The sequence below is a fragment of the Mycteria americana genome, chromosome 2 (assembly GCF_035582795.1).
Source record: "Mycteria americana isolate JAX WOST 10 ecotype Jacksonville Zoo and Gardens chromosome 2, USCA_MyAme_1.0, whole genome shotgun sequence".
Classification (NCBI taxonomy): Eukaryota; Metazoa; Chordata; class Aves; order Ciconiiformes; family Ciconiidae; genus Mycteria; species Mycteria americana.
The window spans coordinates 96,242,965-96,266,634 of NC_134366.1; the positions used below are offsets into that span (position 1 = coordinate 96,242,965).

Consider the following 23,670-nt stretch of genomic DNA (forward strand, 5'->3'; position numbering starts at 1 on the left):
GAAGCTGCATTTATTTATAATAGTATATTACTGTAGTGTCAAATCCCCTGTATTATAGGAATGTGTTACAGATATTGCAACCTCGTTCTTTTAGAATCCCACAGTAGCTTAACTCAAGTATCTAAGGGCAAACCAGAGTCCCAAGAAAAACCAAACATTAGGTAACAAGGTTTCCATAAAATAAATCAACCAAACTTAATCAGTATTTCATTCCACATCTTTGATTATTGTGATTTTGAAAGTCCTCTTACAGTACTTCAAAAAGCTCACTATTTAAAAAAAAAAAAAAGTTAACAAATAGAGATTTAAATGGTAATTTTGTGCAAGTAATCATGCTGCCATGAATCTCTTTTAACTACCTGCCCCAATTTTCTGCATGTGGCTCCCATGAATGGAAGAAGGATTTATGGCAGAATTAGAATTTATGCATAGAGAGAATTCTTGCTCCATACTTCTAATCTGTAACTGGGTCAGCTTCTTCTCAGAAAAAACAGTAGGAAACCAACAAAAAGTTGCTAAAAAATAAAAACAGTGGAATGACTTTGAAATACAGGCAAGACAATTCTGGAAAGAAACCCATTGTGTGACAAAGGACATCACTTTTTTCTACCAACTTGTTTAAAAACATATTCTCTACATGCCAATAACTGGCAGACAAATGAGCAAAACATGAGGAACTCTCAGACGTACTTTTGAGTGCAGCAGCCAGCTTCCAAAGTTTAGGCTTTATTAACAAATGGTTACACAAATACAAAAGAAGAAGTTAAAGGACATTTCAGACCTTGCTAAAATTAAAGCAAAAGAGTGGTAGATTTGGAGCACATAGAAGTATTTATCTGAGAATTGTTCAGTTTTCTGTTTCTGGTGTGTAAAAATATGTGCTGAAATGAAACATTTCATAGGGAACCCATAGCCTCTGAAAAATAAGATATATTCAGTCTAGTACATTCTAACGGTAACGTTTTCCACCCCAAAGCCAGGACACACAGTATATGTAGGACAGTAGCACCAGCCTGACAGGAAAACAAATTCACAAGTTTGTTGTTGGCACCAAGGGGATAAAAGGGAACACAAATAACTTCTGCTTTAATGAAAAGAAGTTTCAAAAGTCCAGGATCTGCTAGGTTTTCTCAGATGTTCTTTTAAACTTTTCCAATGCAAAGCGTGCCGGTGTCAGGATCCTCTTCCTCCCAGGGCTAGGCTGCCTGGGCCAACGTGGGCAATGTAGCTGCCTGGCCTTGAGAAGCCTCAGCAGAGGTCTGTCCCTCCTTCACAAGCTCACACTCTTGCCCTTGGTCTCTGCCTGAGAGATGCTGCAGCCACTGCTGTGTGTTGCCATGTCCTTCATTGGGCCAGACCTGACACTGGCTTGTGGACTGGTCTTCCTGGTCTGACCATGGACCTGCCTTGTCACTGTGGACTTGCCTGATGACCACCAAACTTTGGCTGAACCAGGTTATCATCACTGTGCCTGCCCTGCTCACCCTGCTCTGGTGCTCTGGGACTCCCTCCACCACCACTGCCTCTGCCTGCCTTGCTGCCATGCTCGGCTCCCAGTTGCCCTTTCTGTATGAAGCACCCCACCCTTGCCGCTCCCTGACAGAACTCGAGTTTCTTCACTGTCATTGTGGCTTTGATCCACAACACTTTCTTCACAGGTTCTTTCCCAGGGATATAATCACTATACTGAATATTGGATGTGAGGTGTGACTTAGCAGACAGGAAGCTCTAGGAAAACTGTAGGGCATTGCATAGTCTAAGGGATTGAATCTAGGGGCCTAAACAAAGCAATTTGTTATTCTCGTGAACCTACTAAACCCACTTAAAATACCCAAGAAAAAAATGAAGGTTCAAAAGGGCATGGCCATTGTGAACTGGGTAGAAATTAGATCTAATATTTGTGTGTCTGCATCCTGGTGAGTGCACCAACAGAACCAGTGTGCTCAGATGAAAAGCTAGAGTAAGCAATGGGTATTGCTGATGGTAGGGGAATATCTTTGGTCTCTTCCACTCTTGGAAGGAAGTTTCCCTTTCTTTTCTGTAAAATGTAAGACATGTCAGTGGAAAGTGCCCTTTAATGCAGTCATGCAGTGGAGCAGGAGAGTAAAATTAATTTCCTTTATTTGGGCAGCAACCCAAGACAGAATCACAGACTCCACTGTGAACAAACCCTAATCCCAAAGGTATGGACAAAGTTAGGATAGCGTTTCTCTCTGTTTTTTTGGTTGAGGTGACTCAATTCAGATTTAGGGAGACAAAGTCAGCACCAAAGTCAGCAGACAAATGATCGAACTATAACATAATTTGCCTGAGAATATTCTTACCAAGGATCGTGAAATCCACAGTCTCACCCCTACTGTAAGAACTGTGAATACATTGGGCCATATTGTTGGTACAGTGGCAACTCTGAGTAGCACTGATAATGTTCAGGGCTCATTTTCTTTGACGTTGATGTCAAAAGCTGAGGTGCTTAAGAAATTTAGATGCCTCAAGAGCTAGATGGGGCTAGCTACAGGAGGCTCCAAAGATTTACACCCTGAGCATTGAAATTGTGGTTGGATATCATCTTAGGCATCTGAATCCCAGTCTGGATCTGGACCTATGATATTAATACCACTAGGCCAATCAGAGTCTCTCCCAAATACACCAGTGTAAGCAGTGTTACATGGAAGGCATGCTGAGATATGGTTCCAGTTATGCAGGAAGCGTGGACTGAAGTCCCTGCTGTCACAGAAGCAAGACACTGCTAATCAGCTGTTTTACAGTCTCTCACAGCTCTGAAAGAGATTGGTTGCAATAACCATAGACAAGTTTGCCTTTCTACTGGCTCTCCTGTGAGATCTAACTCCAACAGCAAGTCAGAAAAGGTTCTATCTCAGTGAGACCTATGATCCAGGAGTCCTTGTCTGTAAAAGAAGCAAAGTACTGCTTGGCTGATCTCTTGCTGCCACAAAAAGCCCAGACTTTCAAGCCTCCCGATTCCAGGGAGTTTACAGGGAACTCCTGAAGGCTTTCTAAATGGAACTGACATTCTGTTGGGGCCAGGCACACTAAGTAATTGTGTTGCAGGGACTAAAAGGTCTAAGAAACTGAAATGCACAATCCTTTCTGGCCCCTAGGAAGTTTGCTTTCTGTTCCTCTGAGGCTTGATCATCAGTTTCCAGCTCTCCACATCCTCTCCTTGAACTGCAGACTCCCAGCTTCTTACTTGCTACTTCCATTTGGAAGCTTCTCTCCCTTGAAAATGCTTTTTCATCCCTTGGAAAATAACCATCTCCCCCTACCTTCAGAGGGGTCCATCTCATTCAGTCACTCTCCTTAAAGAAATGAAACCCAGAGCCCAAGAGGAAACCACTAAGAGACGCTGTCCCTTGTACCAGCCAGTGAGTCAAAGTTGGGATAGAAAGTAATAAAGAATGTATGGAACAACAGGTGTAGAAGGAAAGTATGAGATTGTGGTGGGTTGACCTCGCTGGACACCAGGTGCCCACCAAAGTGCTCTATCACTCCCGTCCTCAGCTGGACAGGGGAGAGAAAATATAACAAAAGGCTCGTGGGTCGAGATAAGGACAGGGAGAGATCACTCAGCAATTACTGTCAAGGGCAAAAGAGACTTGACTCAGGGAAAGTTAATTTAATTTATTACCAGTCAAATCAGAGTAGTGATGAGGATAATGAGAAATAAAAAACATATCTTAAAACACCTTCCCCCCACCCCTCCCTTCTTCCTGGGCTTAACTTTACTGCTGATTTCTCTACCTCCTCCCCCCCAAGCAGCACAGGGGGACAGGGAGTGGGGGTTGGGGTCAGTTCATCACACGTTGTCTCTGCTGCCCCTTCCTCCTCAGGGGGAGGACTCCTCACACTCTTCCCCTGCTCCAGCGTGGGGTTCCTCGCATGGGAGACAGTCCTCCACAAACTTCTCCAGCATGGGTCCTTACCACGGGCTGCAGTTCTTCACAAACTGCTCCAGCATGGGTCCTCCACGAGGTCACAAGTCCTGCCAGCAAACCTGCTCCAGTGTGGGCTCCTCTCTCCATGGGTCCACAGGTCCTGCTAGGAGCCTGCTCCAGCATGGGCTTCCTATGGGGTCACAGCCTCCTTTGGGCATCCATCTGCTCCAGCGTGGGGTCTTCCATGGGCTGCAGGTGGATATCTGCTCCTCCGTGGACCTCCGTGGGCTGCAGGGGGACAGCCTGCCTCACCATGGGCTTCACCATGTCTGCAGGGGAATCTCTGCTCCGGCGCCTGGAGCACCTCCTCCCCCTCCTTCTTCACTGACCCTGGTGGCTGCAGGGTTGTTTCTCTCACATATTCTCACTCCTCTCTCCAACTGAAGTTGCTGTTGTGCAGCAACATTTTCCCCCTTCTTAAATATGTTATCACTGAGGTGCTACCACCATCACTGATGGGCTCAGCCTTGGCCAGCGGCAGGTCCGTCTTGGAGCCGGCTGGCATTGGCTCTGTCGGACATGGGGGAAGCTTCTGGCAGCTTCTCACAGAAGCCACCCCTGTAGCCCCCCCTCTACCAAAACTTTATCACACAAACCCAATACAGAGATTTATCTGAGGAGCCAGAAATCATCATCACAGAATTCTATGATTAGCACACAAAGTTGTGGTCTCAGAATGAAGTTTTCTAATAAAATTGGGGTCGGTACCATATCCCTGGACAGTTGAAAATGCAGTACTTACTTATATTTAAGAAGTCAAGAAAAAAATTACTAACACAGCTATAGGATCATTAGTATAATCTCAACAGGATGAAAAAGGGTAAGAAGAAGAAAAGTATAACTGAAATAATGAAGTTAAAGAGAGAACGGAAATAATGCAACGGACTTTTTGCCAAAGGTATAGTATACCAGATAACCTAATAGCTTCTTATCTTACAGTAACTGATTTTCTAGACTAAGAAAACCAGATTTAAGTCAAATGACAATACTGGAACAAACAAAAATAGTTAACTGGCCATTATTCAATTTAACCTGGAAACTGAATGGAGTTTCCTTTTGCTAAGTTTCCTAAAAATTTAAATTCAGGACTGGAATTTTTACTTAGGACTTTAAACTTGTTCCTTGTTTTTCCTGCAGTGGTCCTTAAATATGTCTCACATAGCTATTTCAATTAGCAAACCTACTTGAGCAATCATAATGTGAACATGAAGTAGAACTTCAGAAGCTCCTTTATCACTTTAAAAAACCTAAAATTGGACAACTTAAAACTGTATTGGTAACTTAATGTTATAGCCTACGTTTTCTGAGAACTTTGAACACCCTCAATAAATAAGAAATGTGATAAGCAAGTGGAAGCATAAGATTATTACCTGAAAATGTCATTTGGTAGAAAGATACTTCAGTTTGTCAAAAGACAAAAAATAAATATTTCTATAAACCAAGGTAAATTTGTTTCTATACATTCTTGTAGTCTCCATAGTGAGTAATTAAGTTGTGTGGATAGAATTTTACACCTAACTTAGATTATAGAGGCCATGTGCTACCTCAGTGTTTTTTGAGGAATCAGGAGAGAGGGGGAAGAGGGAAAACTTTTTATGGATTCCCTTGGAAATTATTGCTTCTTTAGTTTCTAACGTCACCCTTAAAATTTTAGAGATCCATCAGTCAGAATTATTTCTAGAGTGCTAGACACTCTCATACTTCCTCAGACTTAGAAATCACAAAGAGGAAAATATAAATTGATCAGCAAGGTGGTTAAACAAACAAGCAAGAAGATGATATGTATGGGGAAAAAACCTCTCTAGGTACATAAAACCCCACTAAAAAAAAAAGGTTATTATCTGAATTAAGCTATTAAGTCACTTTTTATTAATTGCTTTTTTCCTTCTTCAGCAAATACTAATGTGGCAAAGAAAAATGTTACTGAACTATCTTGGAAGTAATTAAAAGATATCCATACCTGTTCATTACATTGCAGGTAAAAATCAGGCTCATCATTGCAGTGATGCTGAAAATAAGGAATATTAAAATACCAGTTTTGCAAGATTACAGAACTACAGCATTATTTATGTGGAAGAGACAACATGAATTTACAGAGCAAACAGCTTGTAGACAGTCACACAATGCACCTCTTGTTCACTTTGAATTGTAGACTAGATCACATTCAAGCACTTATTAAGTATGTGAGACACAGGCTGCATGCCCACTAAACAAACATACAGGCTGAGATGAAATCACTTGAGGCAGAAGAAATATCCCCACTGACATCAACAGGCTCTGGGTCACGTCCAGATGCAACATTTCTTGTATGAACAACATTAACGTATAAACATATTCTTATGTTCACTATCAATAAGTTTGTCAGACATCCCCCAGATGCCCAGCATAATGCTAGCTACTGTATCACAGAGCATAAAACACGTCTGAGCATCAGTGTTTCCCAGTCTGTATTGCTCCTTCTAGGACACTCCGCTATTAATATTTCATTGGAGGCCTGCAGATCTGCCTCTGCAATGGTGTTGGGTCATTCCAGATTTGGTATGAAATATTTGGATTCTCAAGTGTCTTGTTGTGAGACTGCTAACAGCATGACAATCGGAATTCTAGGCTACACCACTTGTTTCTGTGCATTAGATTTCTAATAGATGCTACTGATGGATGTCCCCCCAGATATTGTCCATAAACTATTGTTGTAGCACTGCAATCAGAAGCAGGCCCTATAGATTTACAGAGAAGACATTTGAGCCACTACACATCTACTAACATTATTGTTATACTGATGAAAATAAACAGCTCAGGTCCTCTGTTATTATACTGTTAATAAATTTAATATTAGCTACATTTGACAAGTGAAGAAGAGCTCATCCCCAGCACACAATGAAATTAAAAACTGCATTCAAACATTCTGCAAATTTTAGCTTAGTCTTGCAAAATAAATCACTGTGACAAAGTAAGAAAAACACTCTCCTACCTTGGAGCAAGAAGAAAAGCTCTCAACAGAGAAAAGTCTTTTTTTTTTCTTTTTATTTTGCTCTTCAGTACAGAGGTTTTATTTATTTGTACCACACCTAACTGCACATGTAAATTATATTCTGGCCATTTCATCTGGTCTTCATTCTTCTAGGAGCATCTTTGCTGTCTTCCATTTAGTTTAGATGACTAGTGTCCTCTGCATTTTAGCAGGGCTGAACTCCTGCAGCAAGAAAACATAAACTGTCATAAAAAAGCAAAACATAAGGAGTCCAATAATAATCTGTATCTAAAAATGAAAGCTCTCGTGAAGAATTTTAGGTTATAATGCTTGGCTTATTATTTGTTGATTCAGGCTATGAGGCCATTCTGCAGTTGTCAGATTCACCGATAAATACACATAATAGCTTATGATACATTTTCAACGCAGAAAGAATGAAAACTTCCTGATTTTGTTTTCACTTTCCAATCACATTTTTCATTGTTTGGTGGTGCCAGAATTGTTGCTGATTGTAATGAGATTAACTAGTATTTTGAAAAAAGAGGCAGTGTGTCTCAAAAAGAACTTTTGTCCTATACAGCTTGCTTTATCACTAGTTTGAGCTTCTAATGCTAGACATTAAATAATAAGAATACAGACTAGCAGTTTTCCCAAATATGTTTACATCATCAGTACTAAAACTGAGAAGGTTCCTGTCTTTCCTCCTGCCTCCACGTAACTTGCTTCCTTCCCAAACCCTCCCATCAGAATCAGATGGATTGTAGCCCTGAAAACAACAATCTAGTTGGCTTTTGAAACAAAGAAGTTTCTGGTGAGAATTAGTGTAAGTGCAAATTAATAAAGAACAGAATTAGCAGACACATGGATGAATACGGTCTCTTCCCAATGGGGAAGAGTCAACAGGATGTCTGTAAAGGAAAGTCCTCCTTCATAAACCCATTAGGATTCTCTGAAGGGATTAAAATCAAATGGATAAAAGCCAGTTGCTTTAAAGTAAGCTAAGCACTGCAATGCTGTGCAAGCCAGGAGGGAAGGCCCTTGCTTGCACACAAGTCAGGAAATACACAAGATGAAGGAACAGCCAGTTCTTGCAAGGAAGGGATGAATGGCAACGACAGGATCTGTGCTGTTCCACATATTCACAAAAACCTGAAAAATAATACGAGATCAGAGGTAGCAAAATACGTTAATGAGACTAAATTATTTGGAGTAGCAAAAAAGAGGGTCAATTTTAAATAGGGCCTCAGGGAATACATGACATGACAATAAATAGCACATGAATTTCACTGTCGATGAACTGAAAGTATTACACAGAAAAAAAAGTGTAATCTCATATATAAAATGATGATGAACTTTGAATTGATTGTCGCAAGGAGGGTGGGTTCCAATCCAAGAACTACAGGGCATCATATGAAACCAATATGAGCAATTTTCAAATAAAGCCAGTGTATGTGAGCTCAATATGACCAAGTTTCATAACAAACAAAAAGAGAAAGTTCTTTCCACAATTGGAGATAGATCTGTGGAACTCATTGTCAAAGGATGTTGTAGGTGGTGTTTTCCTTGGATTCCAAGGGAGGCTTGACAAGTTCACAGAATAGAAACCTATTTGGTGGTATTAAATACAAAGAAATTTCACCTGGCACTGGAAATCCCTTATCTGAAAATATCTGTAGGCTAGGAACTTATTAGGGCTAAATATATTATATACAGTCGCCCTATTCCTACTTTCCCTTAGCAATGTCCTGTGGAAATTGTTGAAGGCAAGATGTAGATCTTGGTTTGCCATTCTCACTAAACACAAACAGTGGGTCAGTTACAATAAGAAGTGCTTCCATCAGTGACAGATCTGTCTTCGGAGGTCCAGTCAATCTGGAAGAGGCCTCCATACCCTCAGCTGTTGTGATGGAGGAAATGATGATAATTTTTTCAAATTGATAACCACTTCTGCATATAAGATGACTTTAACAGACCTCCATCTAATTCACCCAGTGACCCACTATGATCCTGTTATTCATACTAGAATGCATTTATTGCTAGGAGCTGGGACATGCATGAATCACAAATAAGTAACACTAAGAAGTACATTACCACACTGAGCTTATATGTTCTTGAAGTAGCACCTGACCCAAAGCTTATCTGATTCAATGAGCATCTATTCCCTGAGTTTTGTCAGCCTTCTAACAGGCTGCAAATCTTGGATTTGTGTGTGTGTGCGTGTGCATGTGCACACGCGTGTATGGGTGTGACTTGAATCCCTTGGGTAAAAATGAATGTAATTATTTAATGTAATTAATGTAAAGAGGAGCACCTCTTTGAAGACCAAGTACTCACTCTGGGCAACATTCTTCTCAGCAGATTGAAAAAAAAACTTTCTAAAAACACCTTCTAGTTAGAAGTTGTTTCCCTACTGTTTACTTTGGGCTTGTCTGGTACATTCAAATAAATATTTTCAATCTAATAAGTATTATCCAAAAATGTAATGATATGATGATAGTTATTATATGTGTATGCTCCAAGCCAGACATTTTACCACTGAATTTCAGATATTTTCCTTTAATGACTTTTGTATTATTCCAGGAAATGCATAACTCTATTAATTCAGTTTCCCCTCTCTGGAAGATATTGTGTGAAAAGGCTGCTTTTTAAAGAGAAGCAATTTGATATGAATACTGACGATTATAAAATCTAAAATAAAGACATTTTGTTCCCAAAGTCCCTAAGCAAAAAAAGAAGCCTATTCTATAAAAATATTGCAAGAAATATCCTTAGGATGAGTTTTGGTATTCTCTAGGCACTAATATTGAACAACATGAAAATATTTTCCATTCGGTGATATCAGGCTTGATGAATAGTTGAAGTAGTAAACTGTTTGAATGTAAAGAGCCTCTCTTCTCCATGGACTGCTGACTTGTTCTGATTGCCTGTGCCTGAGAACAGTACACCAGAAAGCAGCTTGACATTTGACATATTATTTAGACTGCAATATTGGGTATTTTCAGATCAGGATGCAATTACTTAGGAATTATGCAACAAGCTGGTACCTGCCAGTAAAGAAGAGAGGAAGAGAACTTTGATTTAGGACTGTGACTAGAAAATTAGACCTTTTCTTAGGTCATTCTTTTTTAGGGTCATTATTTAACAAAATATCTCAAGTAACAAATATCTGACATCGTAGCCCTCCATCCTTCTAGATTAAAAATCAGTTTACAAAGTCTATTTTAAAATAAACTTAAAAAAAAATAATTAGAACACAGACACAAACACTTCTGACAAAAATTGAAAGATCATACTTCAACAGTTCACAGTTTACATGCTAGTGGGACATAAAAAGCACCATTGTAGTTCTGAGAGTAAATATGCACAAATAAGAGTACAATATGCTAGCAAAACTGCCTGTGAGATATATATTTTGCTTCTCATTATGGCCTGAAAACCCACCTAGTTGATTTAAAATATGCAGAGATTAAAAATGACTGCTCTACTTAAATAGAGTCAGTGGAAATAGCAGAAGACACCTGGGATATTCTCATTAATTATTCGTTGAGCAGTTCTTTCCAACCTAACTTATAAGGACACTGTCACAGACAGTTATCCAAAGTATGACTTGGTTTTGTTCTTCTTCCAGTGAAATAGATGTCAATTTGTTTCCTTTTTTTTTTTTTGCTTGTTTGATACTCATGCTTCTGATTAGGTGTTAGCCTTGATATATGTATGTCATCTGGTTTACATACTCTGCGATATACATGAGGAACTCCAACTATAATTTTCCATGGTTAGTCATAATGTAGAACACATCAACTCAAAATAGCTTCCATTTGGCTATGTGCATTTTTGAGCAGTTAAAGCATTTAGGAATGATTACCAGAAACGCTGATTCCGTTTCTCCAGAACAATTACTTCCGTTATCTATGCAATGTTTTGGCTTATGTTTTATGTTCTTCTGTATGTTGAAGGCGACATACTGTCATGACATTTTTTGCTTTTGTTTTTGTAAGAGCTAGGCTATTTCTTCACCTTGTTCTAACTCTGGGTTGTACGTTTTTTGCTTTGCAGGACACAAAAATGCTATGTAAGAGCCTGTACAGATCTGAATAGTTGAGATAAGCCATACTAAAACATGGAATACTGCTTCTGTATTTCAGTAGCACTCAAAAATATTAACTACCAAAATTTTTCTGTAATTTACAAGTAGCTGTTAAACTTTTAAAGCCTCCTTTTTGCCACAGTTTTATTTTTCTCAGTCTTGTCTGCTGTTTTTTTAAAATAGTGAAATCTTACAAGACCAAAGGAATATAGTTTACCACTTGGGATGCAATGCTTTCATCACTGAAACCTGTTGCAAAAGTATAGCTGAATTCGGGCATCTGCTGCTCAACATGTCATTTCCTAATGATAGACTTAAAATACCAACGCTTAGTTTGAATGGCTGTACTACAGACAGTGAAAATGGAGGAAGGGAACATGTTTATCAGAAGAGTATCTCCATAGCATGTGAGAGAAATTTCACTCCAAAGATAAACAGACACCACCTCTGGTATTCTTTCTTCTGATTAGTAAATCAACAGTGAACCTGATTTATTATCAGACAGTGGTCCTGGGAGGATGAAAGCAAGAAAACTGCAGTACCTTACTCCAGGGCAAGCATTAAAAAGTCCCTTGCAGAAGAGAGAAGAAATGAGAAAGGCTGAATGATCCTGATATCATGAGCATCAGGTGGCTGTAAATCAGACTGGCCTGGAGTTTTAATTGTGAGGTTAACAGAGATAAATCAGTTTCACTGATCAGTAGCTGCTTGGAAAGAGTGGAGTCATCAATGGAATGTCATAATGCTGATGACCTCACATCTCCAGAGGGTTTAGTGAGGATTCATTTCAACCTGTCATTGTCAAAATGGTGATACAGGAGAAGAGGGACAGTTAACAATGTTTTTCCAGTTTTGCTACCACTTTACAAGGCAAGATGTAAATCTAATGGATCTCTTCAATATATTTAGAAAGAAGAGATGGCTGTTCATCCTCTAGTTCTCCTGAAATTTCTCCCTTCTATATATCTGCACGTGCCTACATTTGTGTGAGGGAAAGCGGAAGGGGAATCTCAAAATCTGGGCTGATCTTCCTTTAGTTTTCAAAATCTCTGAAGTTCAGATGTGTCTGGATCATGTTTTTGTTTTGATTTATGACTCTGTGTAGGTGGAAAAGTGCAGCTGCTCTGAAATTCCAGTCATGATTCTGGCTTAAATCTAGGTTCTCTGAAGTGAATGTTTTTTGAATCGGGCTGATTTCTAACTTGTGAATTTCAGCAGCTGTGGAAATGAAACATCTTTAAGACAATAAGAGACAGATGACATGGAGGACTCAGGGTTGCCTTGTAGCTAAGGCCAAAATGAGATGGGAATAGACGAGTGTCAATAAATACCCATCAAAGAGCACTGTCCAGAGAAAAAGAGAATTGCTCTCACTTTGATGAAGGGATAGGAGTAGCCTGAAGCCAAGTATAGAGATATATAGCTGAGATAAGAAAAAGTAGAGATTCCATCACTTATTTTAAGGTTTTGAAATTCTGCACAGGCTGATTAATTTCACTGCAAGACAGTACATGCCATGGGAATGTAAGGGCAGCTTACAGAGAAGATGGTTGTTCAGGTTGAGGAAAGAGAAAAGAATTCTTTCCTAGCTTATACATTCCCTTCTTTTTCTACATGGGTCATTTTTATTTATACTGCCACCACCACTACCCAAATCCCTTCTTTGCTATCACAACTCAGCCCTTGTACTCATATGCAAGCAATAAGGAATTTCTTATTTTCTGATTCAAGGACTGCACTAGTTAACTTCAGCAGGTGTCAGGAAAGGTCCTTTTCCTCTGATCTTAACATGTCAGTTGAACTATGCAATTTTTCCATCGTTTCCTCTGAACACCAGACATCCACCTATGTGATAAGAATACATCCGCTCAGCCACAGGATCCACAGAGTTAGTTGTGGAGCAGTCATGTCACCTGATCGTTCAGTTACCAACAAGCCTCGCTTCTTCAAGTATCTGGGATACAGAATTATGCCAGCAGAAACTATGGCAAAGGTAATGCAAGTCTTGGCTGTGGGACAAAGTCTCTCATTGCAAGATCAGCAGCAATGCCAGGTGTTCCAGCCTCCCAGTGCTCAGCTCTTTCAGCCAACATGACTATTTGTGGGGTCAATATATGGCTGCCACCAGGGAGCTGATCTAGCTCAACGTGTACACACAAGAGAACAGCAACTGTTGTCTGAGCATTCTTCTTCCCTTAGCACACACAACTGACGGATGGAGTATTGTATACGGTGAGCTGCCAACCTGAGGGAAAGGACAGAGGTTCCCCTCTCTTAGCTAACAAAGACAGGTGCCCTGAGTCTTCTAGGGTATTTGGAGACATGGTTGTGTTGCTAATCACTTGCATACACTGGTAGTGCTTGGAAACTGTTGCTGGACAGAGGTCGTGCTACAGCTCTAGGAGAGGCAGTAGGGTCAGTGTTGGAGGATATTCTGTCTGCCGTATGAGCAATCACTTACAGTTAATAAAACTGGTCTGTAATTCAAATGATTTATGGGGGGTGGGGGTGTGACTGCCAGTCTTCTCAAAATTGCTGGAAGCTCATTAACAGGGAATTCTTGTGGTTTCGATAGCAACTGCTCTGTGGCGTGGATGGCTGGACATTTCAAAACATTTTCATTGTGAGTTGCAGGTCCCTCAGGTCTTAGAAATAACTTTTATGAGGATTAAAATACACAAGAGCTCTGACTGTTATGACTGTTGTTTACTCTTGGAATCAAGAAGTAAAAGAAAAATGAATGTAACACTGTTCCTCATCTCTGGTTTTATTAATTATAGTATTAATTCCCATGAGTAGCTTGGATTTTTAGGAGTATCTTAGGTCAAAGTAGTACTTGCATAGGAAAAATGGCAGTAAAAATTATTGCAGATAAACACAGCATAAGAGTTTATATACATTTAAATGACTGATCTGCTAAAAGATTTTTATAATCAAATGAGGATATTTAAATAGTATGAGAGTTCAGTGCTTCACTCTTAGCAAATGAAAAATGAGACTAAATATGGAAATTCTCTTATATAACTTCAGTCACTGACATGTTGTTTCACTGTTTTTAATGCTAGTTCTATTAGCCTTGTATGTGAAGATTGACAACATTTATTTTAAAATATTGGTTGTGTGGGATTTTTCATTCCATTAACTTTTCAGGAGAAAAGCTACTCAAATGAAAATAGGTTTGATAGCCTAAAAGCTGAGAATCCACAGGGAATGTCAGCATTGTGGGACTGGGATCTGTGCAGAGTTCCCGGGGCTAGACTGGGAATTGGAGCAATACTGCTGCATTACTGTGGTGCTCCATTTGAAACAAACAGTTGACAGAATTGATAACCAAAATTCCTTTTTTAGGCTTTGCTACTGCCAACGTTCCTCAAGGGAATAAAGCGTTGTCCTCTGTGCAGAGCTGAGGAATGGTCTCTCATGGCAGCCTGTGTGGGAGCAGGGTAGTATAGACAACCCTCCCCATTAGCACAACTGTGCCTCAGAGGATGCTGTAGCTGAAATGGTGTAGCAGAGAACTCATGCACACACTAAACAGGATTTGCAAAGATTCTTAGCATGACCGAGAATGGTTTATGTGGATGTGCTAAATGATCCTGATGCAGTTTCTATCTTTTTGTTGCCTAGCAAAAGGATATCTTTTCTATTAGATGGTTATTTTTGAAATACCAGACATAATAAGTATTCCTATTACATCTTCTATCAAAATCTACCACAGTCTAGATGGAGGCAACCAATTCTCATAATTCCTTTAAAAAAAAGACCCAAAACATAAATCTTACATCAGGTAAACCTATTGAAGTCTTGGGAAACCCATTTCTTCTCTTCCTGTCAGAATGCAGAAGTTTACTGGTCTGAATTCTAGAATTGAAAAAAAAATTATTCTCTACAGCAGTAATCTAGTCTCATTATGTAAAACATGGTGAGATACTCCAAGTTGTAATTTCTGCTTAATAAACCAATTTACATAACATAGTTTAATTAAGACATTCTGACTGTCAAATACATTTTCATTATCTTTCTTTCAATTGAGTTGTCTGTCTGACTACTCTTTTCCCAATGAAAGCCCATTATCCACTAAGAAGATTACCTGAATCCATTTTGTCTGGCTGGTTTGAAAAAAATCTCACCATAGAATCACAATGATATGACTAACCAAAGTGTACCGGCACAATGGAAAGTTCATTCTACCGTCTTCTTAGCTTGGGAAGTTTTATGCTAGAAGTATGAAATTTCCCCAGAGATTTCTTCACTGAGCTATTTTATTCTAAATTTGACTTAAGGACCAATAATTCAAGTAAAGCATGATGGTTGTTCTCCATTTCCTCCCTGTCCAGCTCTCTTCTCCAGTATGGAGAGGTCCTTGTCCAGACAGGCTATAGATGAATGGCCCACTCATTTCAGCTTTGGTGTGCTGGACAGAGAAGCGGGGTCAGAACCTGTGTACTTTCCACTGTTCTGTACTCCTGTGAGCATGCAGAAGACTAGAGAACTTGCAAGGTCAGGTTACCTAGTCTGGTTATCTAGTGCTACATTGTAAAATACAAATGTATAGTATCTAATTTATTTTACTGCCTGAACTATTGTTTACACAATATACTGTGTATATTGTTTCTCCATGCTTCCTAAACTAAAATGAAGATTGATTTGTATCATCAAACATGTCCAAAGTGAAAGTGTCAATATAGCCATCTCCATAACACGGTGACACACCTTGCTGTATTTCCTGATGAGAACTGAAGCACATGGGAAGGTCATGGCCTAGCGCTGCCTCAAGCATGACATACAGTTCACATCACAAGGAAAAATAAGTTTGGATTATTGTGATTCAGAACTTATTCTGGATTTAAGTCTTCCAGGATCGTTTTTTGTCTCTCAGTCTTTGTGATGTCAAAATTTGCCATTCGGTGTCTGGAAACATCAGGATAATCCACATACTCGAGTGCAAGTCTCTCCCTTTGGTCACTACGTCATTATTCCCATGGAGCTAAGCTTAGAGCTATTCAGTGCTGTCTCCTATAGCGTTACCTTTTCAGAACACAACTCACAAATTAAGTAGCTGAAAGATAAGCTGTATTTTAGGTGAGTCACATAATCTTTTTGCTATAATTACAGGAATTCTCCAGACTCACCAGAAAGACTTATGAACTAGATTAGACTATGAAGATTCATGGACTCTAGCAAATTCCCAGCCCCGAGATAATGATATTTTTTTTTTCATCTGCTGGCTGAAGAATTAAGGAACTGGTGAATAATTGCCCTTGTTGATCAGTCTCACTGACAAGCTTCAAAGAGCAAATGGATTACAATTACTAGTCATGTTCCTCAATGCACTCCTAGAATGTACTGAAATCCAGCAAGGGGTACAAGCACCCAGTTTATAGTAGAAAAAGCAAAACCTCCATTAAAATCTGCATAAGAGTCATAACCAGACTTTAAATACCAAACCCTATGATTTTTTTTCAGTTAGGATTCACATCTTTAAAATACATCAGCTGTACGTCAGACAGATGTTATTTGCAAGCATACAGTTAACCTGAACTAGCATTATAGCTCTCATGTCAACTGGCAAGACCACAGTCAAACTGGTCAAGCTGACTGGGAGCTGACCAGTCAGTTATGGAAACTATGTCACTGGAAAAGAAAAAGACTAAATGACAAGCATGTTTTCCATTAAGAGTGGCTTTTTACAGAATAGGTGGAATTCAAAGTCTGAAAGAGAGAATAGTCAGCGGGCAGGTCTACATGTCTTGCAAGGACTTCAGCCTTTATGAAATGCCACAGTATTGGAAAGACACTATTACAATGAGTTGCACTTCTTGTGCTCCCAAGATCATTTACGTTCTTGGAAGAAACAGCAATTTAGATGTTCAGAAAGAAACATGACAGAGGAAAGAGTAAGACCATGTTTTTGAGTAACAGAATAACCAGGATGGAAAAGGTGGGTATAAAATACTTATGAATCTCAACTCTTTACTCTGTCTTAGTAGAGACTACCTTCAGGGATATTAGATTGTTTTCCTTCTATCAGTGGCAACTTTACAGTTAAGATAATTCCTTTTCTTCACTGCTGGCATCAAATCATACTGTTCAAATGTACTGCAGGGGTTTGTGGTCAAGCCTGAAGAGACTTTCCAAAGCAAAAATTCTAGTTTGCATATTGTCAGCATGAGTATATTCTCTGGACTGAAATAAAATACCTGTCACAGGCTTGCATTTCACATGAGCAGCCTTTTCCTCTTTAGCCTTGACTCCTAAAGCTGCTTCTGCAGTCACCTTTACTATCAGTGCGCTGATTTAGAGAAGTTTATTATTGTGGTCCTGCAGTCACACAGGAAATATTGGATCTCCTCTGTCCCAAAGGTGTGATACCCTTTTCACAGGTAGCAGTGCAAGGGAAAGAACAACTTCCATGCATCTGACTGAGAACAGTGGTTCACAAGTTCTGCTCCCCTTTCTCTAGAATAAAATCTAATATCACCCTGCAGCAGCAGCACCTGCTTCTGGAACATTTGCAAGCCTCTCCAAGTTGGTACATTGCCTTTTCTAGCTTGGCTGGTAAATTAAAGTGGTGCTTATCTTTATGGTCAAAGTAAAGCCTTTCATGTACTATAACAAAAAATCCCATATCCAGTCATCTCGTCTAGTCTTCAATCCAGACTTGGCTTTGCATCGTGCATACTCAGTAGGACACATCTCTTCACACCTTTCTCTGGAGGTGTTATTCTAACCGGCTGGTATTGACTAGACAGCTTTCTTCTCTCTGACTGATTAATCTTTACCAGCTTAAGGGCTTCACTTACTTCGCAGCTGCTCAGCTGAACTTCCATTGACATTTTCTGGTATTTCCAAATGGAAATCTGGCCTGGTACCTTGTGACCTGCAGGATTTGTTATAGGCAGGAGAATTTTCAGAATGCAAAGTTTTAGCACGGTTGTCTGTACTGCATTTGAAATGAAATGGTGACTGTGGGGAAAGTGATTGAGCTGTAAACTGCATAGACATTTTTTTCTGTTTTCTACCTCTTATCCTTATTGACCACTTTTGAAATGCATTATGGTTTTTACCATATGTTTTCATGCTCTTCAATCTATTCAATTCCCTGTGTGAGTAGCACCTTGGTATGTGTATTCAACTTCATCCCATGGCACACAAGATTTCTTCCAACACTTTTGGAAACACACCTGTGGTTCTAGAAATTCCTTAAGCAATGCCTGTTTGTCTTGTGAATATGAATTCTTTGAATGAAAAGTTAGCTACTCTTTCAGCCTAGGACTGTGATCTAAATCTCATCCATTTCTTATTCTGAAGACTTATGTAACCTAGGTGGTGCTGGAACAGCTTAATAGTAGGATACTTGGGTCCTAGACTATGAAGAGACATTGCTAATGGTTGTTTCAGAAAGGCTGGATGTTCATAGTTATTCAAAAACACATTCACAAAAAAGATGGAAAGGGCTTTAGATTGAGTGAATCTATTTCAACTCATGTATTCTGCTAACAACAACAGCAAAGGATTGTTTTAGAGTAAGGTAGGACTTAAGATAGTGTACCATAAAAATATTAAATCTATAACAGGTGTTTGGCAGGTCTGGTTGGCTGTGCACTGAGTAGCCTAACACAAGTTTAAGTAAGCCATTTTTGGTTTGCCCCTTCTTTCTTTTTGGCACAAGGCAGTAAGCAATGTATAGGCATAATGAGAATGAGGAAACAATGAACAAATAAAATCTGGCAATGGGCTGACAATTAATGTAAAACTATCTTTATGATTCATCTCCACCACAGTGGCTGAACTAAGTGAATTTCCAAAGCCATCTTAGTCATGCTGTTTTATCTAGTTTGAAACATTATCTCTTACTGTCTCCTGATGCAGATGCTTTTCTGCAGAATGTCCTTCAGAAATTATTTATCTGAAACTTTAATTGGCTTTTGTTGGTAGAAAATGACAGCTACATGAAAATATGCTAGATAAATTACTGTTAGACAAATAGAGGAATCTGTGGCTGACCTGCTACTAAAAAAAAAGTTTTGTCAATTTTCACATTTGAAGGCAACTGTCTAAAGATTAAAACTGTGTGAAGAGCTCCTCTTCAACAATTCAAAGTATGCCTGAGATTTTAATACACCTTGCTATTTTGTTGATTCATCAGGCTTCTTCTGGTCTTAAACTGTGACTTTCTCTTTTTATATGTAGGATGATGAGTTGTCCTTTTTTTTTAACTAGCCCATGGAATGGATTTATTTCCTGCAGTAGATTTTGGTGCGGATATTAAGTTGCTGAATTGTCATGGTAACAAGAAGTAAGTAGTAGCTGATGGAATAGCGAGACAGGCTTGTATTAAGCTTGCTATCAATATATACAAATGCATTAGATTTTGAACATTTTCGGTTCCTTTCATGGAATAATACTGTGAGGTAGTTTATGTTACATGGCAGATTTACACTCTGTGGACTATAAGGGGCAATAAATTTCAGAGGAACAAGTGTTTTATTTTTATATGTGGAGAACAATATAACTGTGGAGAACGATATAATTGTACGACTAGTACAGCAGACTTTTCTCTGTCTGACATTGAATTAAAGTGTGCAACTTTATGTGAAGGAGGCACTACCTTTCATGATCCTTACCTGGTGATAGAATCATTTGCAGGCTTCCTTTTCCAATCATTGACATGGCTAGCAGCTCATCTGTCTGCTGGTTAAGGTCTTCTCTGCTTCTTTCTCTCCACTACATAAGAGCCATAAAATATCTTCTTATCTTTTCTTTTCTGGATACAGAAAAATAAAATCTGCTTTCAACAGCTGTTCAAGACTCCATGTGCTTGTGAAAGTAATGGCTGATAACACCCACCACTGTGAAAATGACTATGGTAAATTCAGTGTGGCATACCTGCTAATCCAAACCAGAATGTGCAGGCAAGTTCTGCTAAACCATAGTGTCTGATGCCATGCCTGTTCAGCAGGCTTTTTGCAACAAGTAATGCTTCAGCTGGTCCCAACAATACTGTTGTTGTTGCTCATCCAAACCCCTCATCAGACACAGGAAATGAGCCTTGCATTGATTTGAGCAAACATTCAGATAAGCAAAACAGAAAGCTACTTAACCATCTCTTAGAAAAAGATAAAGGCAAATTATATTTGCTATTTGTCTAAGGTAGAGAGGAAACAAATTAAAAGAAACTAGAGCCATAAACACTTTACACAGAAGCTGAGAAAAAGGAAATTCTATGCAACATATGTAAGAGAATATACATGGCTTTATGCTATCTTTCGGAGTTTTACATTTCTGGAGGGCTCTAGGAGGCACATCTTCTAGGCACATCTCTGCCCAAAATCTTTGCTCTGATGCCCTGTCAGCTCTGAGATGAGGAGGCCCTGCCCTGTCCTTTCTAACTTGTTGGTAAAGCACATCTTGTATTTATCTGTTGGACTGCCAGTCCTGGAAGAATTCCCACAAGAATGTCCTTACGGCAGCATTTTACCTACTGAGAAAAGGTTGCAGTAGGAGTGAGAGTATTAAAATGCAGGATTTCTCTTTACTGTCTTATAGTGGCTAAGTAAACAGAGCAGTGTATTTTCAGAAAGGTGTCACACTGCTAAAAAATACTGATTTCTACTGCTGAGAGTAATTGATTATTCCTTCATAAGTAGCGCTCCTTCTCTTACAAGCAGTTGTAGATGTCTGTTGATGTACCAAAAAAAGTCTAACTGATCCTGTCATTTTGTCTTTACAAGTTGTGTTGCAAGTTCTTTTCTATGTCATCCTCTACCAAATTTGAATTCTAAGAATCCAATAGTAAAATATTTCCTACAAGCTACATATAATTCTTGTTGAATAGTTCCTGTGTGTGGGAAACTTCCACTGAAATTTATTTTAATTATAAACATTTTCTGTGAAAGCTCATGAGAACAGATACAATTAATCCAAAAGATATGACAGAAAAATGTTACTTTTTTTGAAAGAGTAACCTGCTCTTAGAAGAGACAGACCTTTTATTTGCACACAGCAGAACGGGGACCCAAACAGTTTAGAGACCCCATGTAGCTCTGCAGTACAATAAACAATAAACTGAAAATCTGAGGACAGGTTTGACTCTCACCTTCAGAGAAATTGTTTATCAAAATTTTCATGTGCACATACTCTTTTCCAACTCCATGTTTTATTTCAGAGAGAGTCTTGTTAATGTGGCCATTTGACTGAAATTTCATTTTGGCTGGAAGTCACAGTTCCTGCATATGTACGGATGAACTCTGCAGCACTGACATAGAAAATCCAGAATTTTGCATTAGACCTGCTGCTATGATGTGTATTCAGTTTACAACTCTGCAGTAAGTGCTACGGATACATTGCATTGACACCATGTGAATAGATCAATTGTCTAGGACACGCACAGTAGAAATGGATCTCAAACACGCTATTATGCATGCTCTTCGGGAAGCAATTACACATTTTTCTGCTTAGAAAACCCAAAGCAGAAATATAGCAGCATTACTTTTTCTACCTGCAAAATTAATATCTAATCTTTCCTATTTGTTTCCACATTATATCTTCTGTTTCCCTCCACCCATCCTGACTTGTCTTCTCATTCATGAGCTATAACTGCTCTTTAATATTATAAGCTGCTTTTGTATAGGAGGTTCTCACAGAGTACATGTTTCTACACTACCTAGAATAGTGCAGACCAATATACCTGAGATATTTATGTGCAAGTACAAGCCACTCTTTAAAATAACAATGAAGCTTTTATCATTCCTCCCTTTCCAAAACTAACTTTCAGAACTGGAGATTAATATTATATTATTTGCAGGTAATAGGAATCTTTTTGCCAGCATGGGCACATTTCAGTACTTTATCACCTGAAGTACTCAGGAGCATTTAGCAATAAACAATTTGTGGTTTGTTGTTTGTTCAGTATTATTAGGAAAGAGCAAGATGTTTATCAATAAAAAGGCCAGTGAGCTAAATGTCTAAAGCCTCATAAATTAGTTAAAAAGAAATCAGATCTGATCTTTAGTGGATCCAATTCCCACTTCATTAATTGCTAATTGTCTTGACAATAAAAATATCAGTTTGAATAACAAGAAGTGAATTACAATAACTGCTCAAACGTCTGTTTAGATAAGCATGAGAAAACAGAAGTAACTTACCATGAAAATTACAGTAAAAATGCATTCAAAATCCATTGGCGTAAGTATTAAGCTAGAACTGTTTTTCTTCATGCCAAAGAATATTATATTCTATGGAAAATGCCTACAACAGGAAAAAAGCTATCTCTGGTAACAGCAGAGTAAAACACATTGTGATGATCACCCTTGTAGTTTTGAATATTTCAGCTAATTTTCCGCTGTCATGGTAATAAATATTTAATTGTGTGGAAGGAAAGAGAAAAATAGAAGTTAATTAGATTTGCATCATGCAGGAACTTTTTGCTGTTATTTTTAATTTCTGCTGTCTAAAGCAGCTCATAAAACTTTACAGCACAGTTGAGTCTGATGCTTTTGTGAAATGCCATTTCCACTCCCTATTTAAATGTGAAAATCTATATTAATGCCACAATTGGAGTGAGGATTTACACAGTAACAACTTCAGCACATCTAATGTTATGTTCACATAATAAGACTTTTCTTATACCCTAACCTAAACTGCTAATGAATAGTTGTTTCGAATTCCAGAAAGGAGCTGCCTTTTCAAATTCAACTAAAAGATTCTTGATTCTTCACTGTTCAACAAAGATACTGATGCAAGTGCTTGGGGAGGTGGTAAACCATCATTGGAGTCATCATTTTGATTTGCTGCTGGAAGTAAAACCCTTTCCCTAGTGTGACATGATTTCCAATCCTGTGCAGTGTGAAAGCTTTCATGATGAATTCAGAGTGAACAATTTCTCTCTACTCCTCTTTTTGACTCTGACTTCAATTTGTTTTCTTAAAGAAAAAGAATAAATTTCACCTAGGCCTGCGTTCCAAATGTCATTGCATGTGTGATGGCTTAAGGCTCCTGTAGTTTAAGATACCTTATAAGAGACTACAAATGTTGGACAAAACTTGTCTAGATAGCCAGCGAAATTCGTTGCAAATGTTGTCCCTCACAACCATTCATCTCGGCTCTCATTTTCTTTCTTCAAACAAAGCCACGTCTTCAGCACAGTGAACACCAGCCTGTGACTCACTTATTTTAATGTCTTTGGCATTTTGACTCAGATTTTCAAATTGTCAGACTTGCAGACTCATGAATAAGCTGTAGCTGCAGCATGTGGAGTTCCAGGAGAAAAGTTCTTAATTTTTTTTTTTTTCTTTTCTTCCCACTTCAGATCCTAAGTATACATAATCACTAGCTCCAGAAAAGCATTTTGACATCATTTTGCTGCTCAGCTGTCAGGTTACATTCAGTACAGAGACCAGCATTTCTTATCTCAGCATCTTTCCTGCGCACAGCTTGTGGTCACAAATTGAAAAATGCAAAGTAACAGGCATTGTTTGTCTTTAGAAAATATTCATTATTCTTTTTGGCTCTCCATTTAACAATGTGTTTTCATTTCACAGTGTTATTCTGTTTCTAGCTATGCCCTTAAATATGAAAATAGATGTAAAAGAAGATAATTTATTTCTTCCTCTGGGGTCATGCAGTCCAATATCCCACTAGAAGGCAGACAATCACCA

General features: G+C 38.7%; 1 long non-coding RNA gene across 1 annotated transcript; it reads right to left on the minus strand.

The window, feature by feature from the left end:
* Positions 1–7,005: 7,005 nt before the first annotated feature.
* Positions 7,006–23,115, minus strand: LOC142406717 (uncharacterized). Its single transcript, XR_012774676.1, has 3 exons — positions 22,961–23,115; positions 19,639–19,778; positions 7,006–7,146 (listed from the first exon to the last, which is right to left on the minus strand). It is a non-coding gene; the product is annotated as an uncharacterized LOC142406717 (long non-coding RNA).
* Positions 23,116–23,670: the final 555 nt, after the last annotated feature.